General features: G+C 34.0%; 2 pseudogenes; both read right to left on the reverse strand.

The window, feature by feature from the left end:
• Nucleotides 1–1,886, reverse strand: part of LOC148946635 (uncharacterized) — an 8,773-nt pseudogene extending 6,887 nt beyond the window's left edge.
• A 39-nt stretch (nucleotides 1,887–1,925) lies between these two features.
• LOC148946636 (uncharacterized) lies at nucleotides 1,926–4,156 on the reverse strand (annotated as a pseudogene).
• Nucleotides 4,157–12,378: the final 8,222 nt, after the last annotated feature.

Here is a 12,378-nt window from a genome sequence, read left to right on the forward strand (position 1 = left end):
CAGAGCCTACAGAAGTACCTACAGGATCTTGCTTCGCATTCACTACATGCAACTGCTTAACAGTTCTTAAATATGAGCTACTTATTTTCTGGCATCTGTTTTCGACATTTATAACATGTGGCTCTTCTGTCCTGCATTAGAAGAGATTCAAGTACCTTGACAGAAGAATTTAGTAACTACTTAGGCATTAGTTGACTATTTTTATTATTTAACCTATAAGTCTCATAGTTATATAAATCTATTAATTTCTTCGATCGCGTAAATCTTCCGTTTGACATCTTGTACATAGAAGGTGATGGAAGATCAATTGACATTGCGCGACCCAAATAGGTTATTTCTTTTGTGTAGTCTTGGTAATATTTGACAACAATAAGCCAAAAGCTTGAAGAATCTACTTGTGGAGCTATTCTGAAAGACTCAATTTCAAGTTCTATGTAGCGTTTATCTACTCCTGTCATCAGATTTTTTATGTTGAAAGGAACTACCCTCCCGTGAGCGTGGTTTAACGGCTTCTGGCTATAAAAAAGATAGAAAGTTTTCTTGGAGAAATCACATATTCCAAATATGAAATGATTTTTTGACTTCGTATTCATTATATCACACATATTGACAAAAAATTGAACAAACAAAACACTGCAATCATTCGAAACATCACTAAAACTCTCTTTAGGCGCATCTTTGTAAGTATTCAACGAATCAATACTTATCAAATTTAAAGTCGAGTCGCTATCTATATTTCTAGCTGACGCACAGCTAGAAAATACAAGATTCACGAGGTCTGAAACAATTCCAGTTGTTAGCCAAGTATCAGGCTTCAGCAGTGATTCAAGGTCTTGAAAGAAAATTGGAAACACCTCTGTGTCCCTCAAGGGAAAACCAGTAGCTCTCCACCAATCTAGTTTCTCTGCTTTTTCTATGATATCAGAATCAGTAGATTTGACCACTATTCCAGAAAGTCTTTTTAAATGCTGGATCACTTGCTTTGCTTCGTCACACACATGACTAATGGGACCTTTAAACGCGTGACCATGACAAAAGGATGTAGGAATTATAGACTGGTTAGCTTCAACACAAAGATTTAGTCTCCTGACGCTTTTTTGGGGTTTCACCAGGTGAGTGGGGCTATGCAGCCTTTTTCGAAAAGTCTCCACAAACTGCGCAACTTCCACCTGCTTTGCATCTTTTGAACCATGAGTCCCGTCAGAGCTTTTTGATTGTTGTTTGGAACTATTTTTAGGTGAAGCTACTTCAATAATTTCTTTTTTTTCCTTTCTGAAACCCGTTTCTAATGTATTCTGTTCCCTGCTTTTTTTCAAGTCAGCTTTCGCAGTTTCATTAATTGATGGTGAAAAACTCCCCTCATTCTGATAGTCGCTATCAGCAGTAGATAACAATTCCTGGGCTGCTAGAGACTCTGCTGCAGGTTTAATATTATAACAGTCCTGACTGGTCAATGAGCTTTTTATTCCAGGCCTCATGTACCTTTTAGATCTCCGTTTCACTTTCCTGAGTGTTTCCAGCTGTATAACTGATTTTTCTGTTACTAGTGCAAGTCCTCGAGATCTTGAAACTACTATTTTGCAAGGACATGCAGAGATTCCAAAATCACAAGAGCAATCCCAAACTTCAGGCAAGCTATTTCGCTTAGCACCCTTTGTAACAATTTTATTTCCTCTAACAGTGATTGCTTCTGTTCGTGGTGTCAAAACATTAAACTTATTTCTAGTCAGACTTGAAAAAAGATACTCTTGATTTACGTTGCAAAATATAACATGTCCCTTTCTCCAGAGAGTTTCTGCTATTACACCTAAACCACTTTGGTGGTGGTTTTCTCTTGTCATATTTGTTTCGCAAAGGAGATTTGATGAATCTTCTTCTTGGACCATACGCAGAAAAGTTACATTCCTTGATTCAAGTTGATTTTCTTACTTCTTGATATGAACTACATTTTCCTTATATGCCTTCTCAAGAAGTCTATAATATCTAATTCCCCTATATCCTCGGGACACGTGTGTATTATATTCATCGTCTAAACGAAGAAGACCCAAGTTACATCTGTCCATCGGCATATCTCGCTGTTGTTGTATAACTCTTTTCATCACAGCATTGACTGAGTCTGTGGTATTGTTGGCTATTCCAGAGACTATATTAAAATCAAGAATCTGGGAAACGATTAAGATACAATCATGCTTCAATATGTCAGATTCCAAATTATCTAGAACGTAGGTGAATGCAAGAATGGACCATTTCACTAGCCTGTCAGCTCTTATTTGGTAATGCTCATCTTCACTGTTTGATCTTAGCAACTAAAGAAGATCGTCTTGAACTACCTTGATGTCTTCTTTAGATGCCCCCATTTTCTGAAGTGCATGTTTTGCATTGATCCGATAGTGTAGCCAGCAATGAGCAGCCTGAATATGAGGAAATATTTTTTTTCTCGCAACCTCTATATCCTTTTCTCTATCACTCACAAAAGAATTTTGCGGTGAATTGATACTTGGTGCTTTCTTCATTAGAACTATAAACCGCTCTTCATGCGACTCAGCTGATCTATTAGTGTGAAGTAAAAAAGCGAATGGAATAAGAGGTGTTGTCCCCTTATGGTCGAAGTCAGGATATCGGAATGTCAGAGCTGAAACCCAGTAATTTCCAACGTTATATTTGGTATCATAATAGAACACTATCGGGATACCGTGTTTTACAAATTAATCAAGTTCTAAGATGGCAAATTCTTATATACAGGTGACGGCTGCTTCTCCTTGCCCACAAATATTTTCTGTCACAACAAAATCAGTTTCCATCATAAGATATCGAATCATGTTTCATGTTTCTTTGGATATCTCGCCTTTTCTGGCCAAAGAAAAGGCATCCTTTACCTGCCGCTGACTTCTTGGACCATTTTTCTGCAGCTCATTCACTGTCTTTCTCAACTCTTTATGGAAATGTTCTCGGGGCGTCAGTGGTGCGGTTTTTACTACATTTTGGCTCTTATTAATACAGGGTTCTCTGAATGAACAATAGGGATAGCTGTTAGTCCTTCTTTCTTTTTATGGCGTCCATGGGGGTCACAACTGAATTTTCTGTCACGAGTAACAACATATTGAATCACCGTGTGTAGGCAGCGCTCAAAGTGACAGTTGAATGCAAATTACTCATATCGAAAGATATAACTCTTCAAATGAACCATCTTGCCTTCAATTATCCTTTGATTAACTCTCTTTCTGAAGTTTGGATGAACAGAGGGTACAGATACTGTGTGTCCCCAACTACTTCTGCTATAATGGTAACAATCGGCCTTGTAGTCTTGTAAGTATTCAAAACTATCTTAACATACTAAAAACATACTATCTGCAATAGGATAAGCTGTAACTTTGTTATTGCAGAGTCTAAACTTTGATATACCAGTTTCGAGAGCAGTCATTAAGATTATGGCAGACTCAGTAGATCTAAGTGGCAATTTCTCGATTTCTTAAAGAAATGGGTCAACTGGCTCTGGAAATGAAGCGCCATGTATTGTTTTAATTACCCTTAGTCGATCATTTTGAAAATTTTGTGCGTTTATGGACAAAAAACAAACATTAAGATAAGTCTTATTAAAAGCCGATTTATTAATCTCTGCCCTGGTTTCGTAAGAGCCCTGGTAATTGTCTTCACATAATTCATTGGCTATGTATACCGTTTTGTTAACGTTAATTTTTTGTTCTGGGTTTCTTTTATTGTTTTCATCATAGGCGTCATTAATCTGGAACTCATTTTCTACTTCCAGTCGAAAACATTCCACCATATTCTCTTGGTAGTCAACCTTTTCCATGTCCTTGCACTCTTTAGTGTCCATGCACTCTTTAATGTCCATGCACTCTTTAATTTTCATGCACTCCTTGAACTCCATGTCCAGCTTATCATTTTCAAAGTTCCCTTCTGTATCAATCTTTTCTGACACCTTTGCTTTAAAGTGTGTTTAGTAACCATACTTATTGATTTTAACTCCCTGTTGTTCATCTTCATCTGTGGATTTGCATATGGTACTTACCATTTTTAGCTAACATTCTTTCAAATACCTCTTATTTCTTCTTTCAAGCTTGAGAATTTCATTTTTTTCTTTGTATATGTTGATGGATGTGCCACGAGAGCCTCTTTTCTTATTGTTTTGACCCATCATCCGAATAGAAATTACAAGTGAAACTAAAAAGACACGTATTTCATTTTCTTAAAAACTACATCCACGAGTCCGTGAAAGGGGATCCAAACTTAAATGAGTAAACCATTACTAGAGAGCAGTTGGATGTAAAATCGCCCTAAAAAAGGGAACGAAACTGCTTCTCTTTCAATGGCTTGGAACTTCGCTGAAAAAAATTCAAATGAATTTACTGAAAAAATGTGCATTGTTAGTTTATCGTTTTATGTTAGAACGTTGATCCTTACTTTCAGTTGAAAAACATTCTTTTTTTTATTTGTTTTCTGATCGTTTTTCTAATAATGCTGGTAAATTTTCAATAATACATTAAAAGTACAGTAAAATAAAACAGTTTTTTTGTAATAAAAATTACAGTGAAATAAACACTTAAACCGCTGAGCTTCCTGGAATTAATGTTCATTATTTTCAACAGTTCATTACAGTTATACTGACTATTATATTGATTTTACACTTTTCGTCCTTGATTTTTTGAAAAACAAACGCACGCTGTTCCAGATACATATAGATTTCAATAAAACTGAAAGGACATAAAAGACATGAGACTTTTATGGTTTGGGATGGGAGAAAGGGGCAGTAGCCAAAATCCTAGCGGTATTAACTTTTTTTGACCACATACAATTTTGGGGACAAAATTATTTTTGTGCCCCCGCGCGCACGTCCCCCCGGGAAATTCCCCTGAGCCCCCCCTGAAAACGGCCTTGGGTTGCACCCCTTACCGTGTTGGTTTGAGGGATATCAGACCAAGAGAGTGCATTTCAATTCCAAAATAGTCAACAAAATTTTGATAGAGCTATGTTATACAAAATAGTGTAATGGAAAACCACGTGTATTTTGATAGAAAATGACCCACTACCGCCACGTGATGTAATTTATTAAGTTATAACAAATGTCTGTTGTTTTTTTTGTGATTGCGAAGTGTGCATACACATATGCTGATATTTATTAAATAAAATCTTAATTATTTTTTATTTCTTAAAATTATAAAAGTGAAAACATTAAAAAAATTTCAGTAAAGTAAAAATTATATTATAAATTATAGAAAGCATAGAGTTTATAACCCTACTTAGGTTAATTTCTGCTCGTTATGAGTTTGACGTGTTTTAATTTTTTTTTGTTTTGGGTTTCATTTATTTATTGATACTGGTATATGGTAGTTGTATTCTTGGTAGATTATTTTATTATATTGTTTTTTCATTTTTGGTTTAATGGAGTTCTTTATTTTTTTTTTGGAAACTTATTTTGTTCAAAAATTTTTTTTGATTAATTTTTTTTCTTTTTACATTTAAATAGTTTTTTTCAGGGATAAAGATTGATCCTCTTCTGAATTTAAACAGTCATCCCTTCCATAATAACCTTAAATACCCCCTGGGCATAAACTATGACCATTGACCCTAATCTCTGGGGTCTGTTTCAACCCTAAAAGCCTCGCTATATGATATTTAGACTATTTTGAATAGAAGGGGTATCTCAAAATTTCTAGTTGACGCACTTTCGAACCAGACAGCGTTTTGGTAGGATAGGGATGGTAGCTGCCCTCTTATCACTGGTTCGTGCCATATCCCTCTGATCTGAAAAAAAAATACCTTGTGACAACATCGGTGTTTACGTAGTCACTACTATTGGGCTGCCTATGATTTTATTTTTTTTTGTCGTCGATGTTTTGAAAAACAAAAGATACATATAGTTTTCAATAAAACGGAAAGTACATAACAGGCTTAATTCTTTTATGGTTTGGGAAAGGAGAAAGGAGCAGTAGCCAAACTCCTCTTTGTAGTAATTTTTGTTGACAATATAAAAATAAACCAGACTATGCACATAATATTTTTTCAAGAACAATTGTTGCAGTAGAAGCAGTAAACATTAATGGTGTCTGCTTTGACAATAAACTTGTCAAACACGCAAAGTTTTTTTTTGTAGTTATATAAAAGCTTCTCATTCTAATATTAAGTAACCCTTGTGTTTCAGGAGACAACGTTAGAAAATTTGGGACAACAATTAAAAATAGTCAAACTTTAGCGTAAAGAGAAACGTATCAAGGAGGAGCGAAACCTCCTCATACGAAAATAATTTTTGTTAGTTTTATGTTATAACGTTGATCCTTACTTTCAGTTGAAAAACATTCTTTTTATTTTAATTTGTTTTATGATCATTTTTCTAATAATGCTGGTAAATTTTCAATAATACATTAAAATTACATTAATATAAAAAAGTTTTTTTTAATAAAAATTAAAGTGAAATAAAAACTTAAACCGCTGAGCTTCCTGGAATTAATGTTAATTATTTTCAATAGTTCCTTACAGTTATACGGAATATTATATTGATTTTACACTTTTTTTGTTTGATTTTTTTAAAAACTAAAGCACGCTGTTCGAGATACATATAGTTTTCAATAAAACGGAAAGGACATAACATACCTTAGACTTTTATGGTTTGGGAAGGGAGAAAGGGGCATTAGCCAAACTCCTATTGGTAGTAATTTTTGTTGACCATATAAAATTAGGGGGACAAAAGTATTTTTGTCCCCCAACTAATAAGGATCCCCGTGAAATGCCTCGTAGCCCCCCCCTGCAAACGGGCTGTGGGTTCCACCCGTACAGGGGTGGGGTAATGGAATTAAGACCCAGCGATTTCCTTTCAATTCCCAAATAGTCAACCCCAAATTTTGTTAGATATTTTATTCAAAATAGATGAAAGGCCCAATAACTGTCTTTTGAGATAAAATGACCCCCTACAGCCCCTGGAGGTAAGTTTTTAAGTTATAAAAAATGCCCTTTGTTTTATTTATTTTTGGGAAGTGTGCATACATTTTTCGGCTGGGGCAAGGAGGACGAATTTTCTGCCGGGAGAATTTTCAATGGAGAGGAAAGCTTACAGGGGATAAAATTTTCAGAAGAAATTTTCAACTGGGTAAATTTTCTAGAATTCATATACAAAATTTCTTTATATGTCTTGCTATCTCTTTACCGATTCAATTTTCGCGTGGAAATGTTAAGGGTAATTGTCCGGGGTTAAATTTACGGCAGGATGGAATTGTCCAGAGGATATTCCTATGGGGAGGAGGATTTCTCCTTGGAGGTACAGCCATATATCCTGTGCTATTTAAAAAACAATCAGAAAAAAACAAGTTTATTCAACTGTTTTAAGTTTTAATATTGCTCCTTACTTTCCGTTGAATAAGCTTGTTTTATTTTATTTATTTAATTTTACTTTGAGACAAACAATTTTCTAAAGAAAATGGAAAAGTAGTGTCGATTAAATTAAAAGTATTTAAAATGAAAAAATTAATTAGCAACAAAAATAAGAAAACAACTCTACTTCTTACAAAAAATATTTTTACTACAATCACATCAGATAGAAAAAATAATTGTGGAAAAATGATTAGGGTTTGCTCAGTCACACATCGAAACTTATATTTTCCATATTATGGATCACTCTGCCGCAGCTCATTGGTCTACAAACACTTTCGACTTATAAAAAAAAGTACTTGAACTCTCAATTTCCGATCTAATGAGCACCCTCTGAAGCTTTTGCGGCCATGAGGCCTAGGTGTGGATGAGGAAGGGATAGTACTTTCCTATACGAAATAAATTCTGCTCATTTTGGGGTTTAATGTTAATCTTTACTTTCATAGCAACAGCGTACACCAGAAGTATTCCCAGAAATCACGAGGGAGAACATATCAATTTGGCATTTTTGTTTATTTTTTCGTTTCCGTTGCATCCCCCCCCCCCCAAAAAAAAATATTCACTGGCATTTTCACTTAATTTGGATAACTGGGCTCCAGCTTTACCACCACCACTCCCCTCCCCTCTTCCCAGGATTTTGAAGAAATTACGGCACGGTCCAAACCCCTATGCATTCCAGAGGCCAGAACATACTTTTCACTTTACTGAATTAAATTTGAAAAAAACTTGTTTATTAGATTTTCGACTATGTTGAACAAAATGGCTATCTCAGAATTTTAATTGGGTAACTATTTATGTTATTTTATTATGTTCATGGCCGTATATTTGGTTTTAAAATACGCTTCTCTATCTATCTATCTAATATTCATGAGAAAAACAAAAAAAAAATTGTTAAGTAATACCCTAGCGAATTTAACCCCCCCCTTCTCATCTTCCAAAATATTGAACTAAATCGGTACAAATTTCAATCCGTAAAAACCGAAAAAACTTTTTTGGTCTAGAATCGTCACACTCGTACTATTGATTGCGTTGCTTATAAGAACAACTTCTATAAATGCATTTAAACTACGGAAATTAAAAAAAATACCCACCAAATAAACCTCACAAAAGTTGAAAGTCTCTTATTTACGAGGGGGTATTTTCCGTGGGGGGGGGGTAATTTTTTTTTAATTATTTGGTGAGCCAAAATCAAAACCTGTATTATTTCAAAAACGTTAAAAAATTAAATAAAAAAAAAAGTTTTTTAATTGAAAGTAAGGAGCGACATGAAAACTTAAAACGAACAGAAATTACTCCATATTTGAAAGGGGCTGTCCCATCCTCAACGTCTCTCTCTCTCTCTCTCTCTCTCTCTCTCTCTCTCTCTCTCTCTCTCTCTCTCTCTCTCTCTCTCTCTCTCTCTCTCTCTCTCTCTCTCTCTCTTTACGCTAAAGTTTGACTCTTTCTCACAACTCTATTTTTTTAAACAATAAAATTTTAGCGCAAAGAGCGAGACGTTGAGGAGGGGACAGCCCCTTTCATATTAGGAAAAATTTCTGTTCGTTCTAAGTTTTAATTTCGCTCCTTACTTTCAATTAAAAAAACTTTTTTTTTAATTTAATTTTTGAACGTATATGAAACCACCGTACCTACCCCCACCTAAACAATGACTCCCCCCCCTCCCTCAGTATAGCTTATACGTAAACACAGATCACCAAGCACCGCTTAATTTCATTAAAAATAAAGCGAAACAACTTGATTGAATCCAGTCCTGCGTTCGTGTGCCATTACTTCTTTTACAATTGGAGAATCTAAAATATAGTTATTCATATTTTTAAATTGGAGCTTGAAACCTCCACGGTCGGGTTATCTGATATGATGTATCTGATAAATCGATTTACAGTAAGATCTCTTGCTTTTTTGGGGGGGGGGTCCCCTTGTTAAAAAATTAGGCAAATTTTCTCAAATTTTTGGTTTTGGGTGTGGAACAATAAACTGAAAGAATGTTATATATTGATACCAATAGATATATCGAAAGAATTGACTTATTATGTTGATTCCAAATTTATTAGTTTCATTAAATTTAATCTTACCCATCAAAAGCTACGGGTCAGAGAAAATTTGTCTGATTTTCGGAAAAAGGGGGAGAGACCTTCTTGAAGTCATATAATTTTAATGAAAACCACACCATCAGATTGAAAGTGTAGATGTTTCAAGCTCATATCTGCAAAAATGTGGAATTTTGCAATTTTTACCAGAAGAAAAATCACAGATGCGTGTTTATTTGGCTTTTTGTTGTTGTTTTTTTTTTCCAGGGGTGATTGTATCGACCGTTTAGGCCTAGAACGTAAGGATAGGGCTCATTATAATGGAAATGAAAAGTCATTTTACCTTTTTTGTCTATATGTAAAAACATAGAACATATAAATACTGATCTTTTTTTCTGCGCTACCAAAAGTACTATTTTCATATAACTTTACAGTTTCATGAAATGTAATAACACAAATAGGAAAGTGTTTTCATCTAAAATAAGGAGCAAGTTTAAAACTTAAAACAAATATAACACCTTTTCAACACCTTACTCATTAAAAAAAAGTATTTGTTTTTTGCGGGGGTTATATGGGAGGATCTTTCCATGAAGTAACTTTTCATTGGGGAAGGGACATTGCTATGTGGGGGCGCCGCATTTCCAAGCATTATTAAAGAAAAAGATCAGAAATTATATTTAAAAAAAACAAGTTTTTCAACTGAAAGTAAGGAGCACCATCAATACTTAAAACAGACAGAAAATATTACGTATATGATTGGGTTCAACCCCTAGTCAATACTTCGCTCTTCAAGCCAAAGAATTTTTAGTACTTTCATAAGAGCTATTTATTCTAATTAACGACCTTTGTGATTAAGGAAACATTTTTAAAGAATTGGAACAAAATTCGAACTTTAGCTTAAAGAGCAAGGTATTGAATAGGGGGTGAACCCCCTAATATACGTATTAAAAATCAATGAATATAGATGATCTTTAATTACGTTAATTCGTAAGTTACGTATATTTATTACTAATCAAAACGTTCGTAAATAAAATTAAACAAGTTTTGAAAAAGCCATTTAATAAAAAAAAAGTAAAATTAATATACAAATTTTGTTTTAATTATTCATGTGCGGTGAGCCAAAATCAAAACCTGCGTTAATTCAAAATCGTACACAACTAAAAATAAAAAACCAGGTTTTTTTAAATGAAATTTTGTACCTATGAAGGAGATAGAACGTGTTGTCATCGGGCAAAGGGCTGTTTAAGATAATCTCTGAAAAAAAAATAAACACACCTCCGTTATCTTTCGTCGGGCAAAAAATAAAAAGGTTCAAATTTTTTCAAATATGACCTTGAAACATATGTATTAGAGGTTTCTTATACTCTCCTTCTAACGGTGTGATTTTCATTAAAATTATTTCACTTATAAGGGATGTTTCACCCCTCTTTCAAAAATCAGTTAAATTTTCTCTGGCTCGTAGCCTTTTATGAGTAATACTAAACTTAATAAAATTTATATATTTAGAATTAGTATTAAGAGCCCATTCTTTTGATACTTTTATTGACATAAAAACTCCGTTTTTAAAAGTTTCGATTACTATTGACCCGTATCGCTTGTTTTTTTAATGTTTTTTTTTGTTACGTATATGTTATTACGTATATAAGGAGGTTCTCCCCGTAGTCAATACCACGCTCTTTACGCTAAAGTTAAAAATTTTTTTAAATCACACATCCCTGAATCGCAAAGGCTGTTTAATTATAATAGATAGCTCTTTTGAAAGCACTATAAAAAAACTGTATTGTAAAGAGCGAGGTCTTAACTTGGGGGTGATCCCACTCATATACGTAATAATTTCTGTTCGTCTTAAGTTCTTATGGTGCTTCTTATTTTCAGTTGAAAAAACTTGTTTTCTTTAATTTAATTTCTGATCGTTTCTAAATAATGCTGGGAAATCCGGCGCACCCTTCATAGAACTGTCCCTTCCCCCCAGTAATCATATTCCACGGAAAGATTCTCCCGAGTAACCCCCTCCTCCTGCACCCCCCCCCCCCAACCATAAAAAAATCCTTCATGAAAATGGCTGTAAACTTCATAATAACCAAAACAATATCTAAACAATGGGCAAAGTTCATAAATTGCAGCCCTTCACCTGGGAACAGTTGTGAATTCAGTAATATTAAAAGAAATATTTATTATATTTTCGAATATGTTGAACAATATGGCTATCTCAGAATTTTAATTGGGTAACTTCGGGGAAAAAATGAGCATGGGAGGGGGCCAAGTTGCCCTCCAATTTTTTGTGTCACTTCAAAAGGGCACTAGAACTTTTAATTTCCATTCAAATGAGCCCACTTATGATATTATATGATTAATTGATCTATACGATCATACATTGGGAAATAAAAAAAAATAAATAAAATAAACACGCATCCGTGATCTTTCTTCTGACAAAAATACAAAATTGCACATTTTTTAAGATAAGAGCTCGAAACTAATACATTAGGGTTTTCTGATACGCAGAATACAATGGTGTGAATTTCATTAAAGTTCTATTACTTTTAAGGGTGTTTCCCTCTCTTTTCAAAAATAAGTCAAATTTTCTTAGGCACATAGCTTTTAATGGATAAGACTAAACTCGATATAAACTTATATATTTTAAATCAGCATAAAGATTTGACTTATTTGACATATCTATTGGCATCAAAATTCTGTTTTTTAGAGTTTTGGTTACTATTGAGCCAGGTCGCTCCTTACTTACAGTTCGTTACCACGAACTGTTAGAAAGAAAATACAAGTGAATGTGGTTTGTCATTTTAATATACATATGCTGATAGTTATTCCTGAAAATCTTAATAGTATCTGGTTTACAGTCTCTGATCTCATGATCTATGAATTTTTACTTCTGTCGATTTTTTTCGAAACAAACAAACATGGCTACAACCCCTGGAGCAAAGTGGAATGGTAACCAAAAGTTTTGCTTTAACATCTG

Source organism: Artemia sp. Qi Xiang Cuo, chromosome 11 (genome assembly GCF_049724085.1).
Source record: "Artemia sp. Qi Xiang Cuo chromosome 11, ASM4972408v1, whole genome shotgun sequence".
In the NCBI taxonomy this organism is placed as follows: domain Eukaryota; kingdom Metazoa; phylum Arthropoda; class Branchiopoda; order Anostraca; family Artemiidae; genus Artemia; species Artemia sp. Qi Xiang Cuo.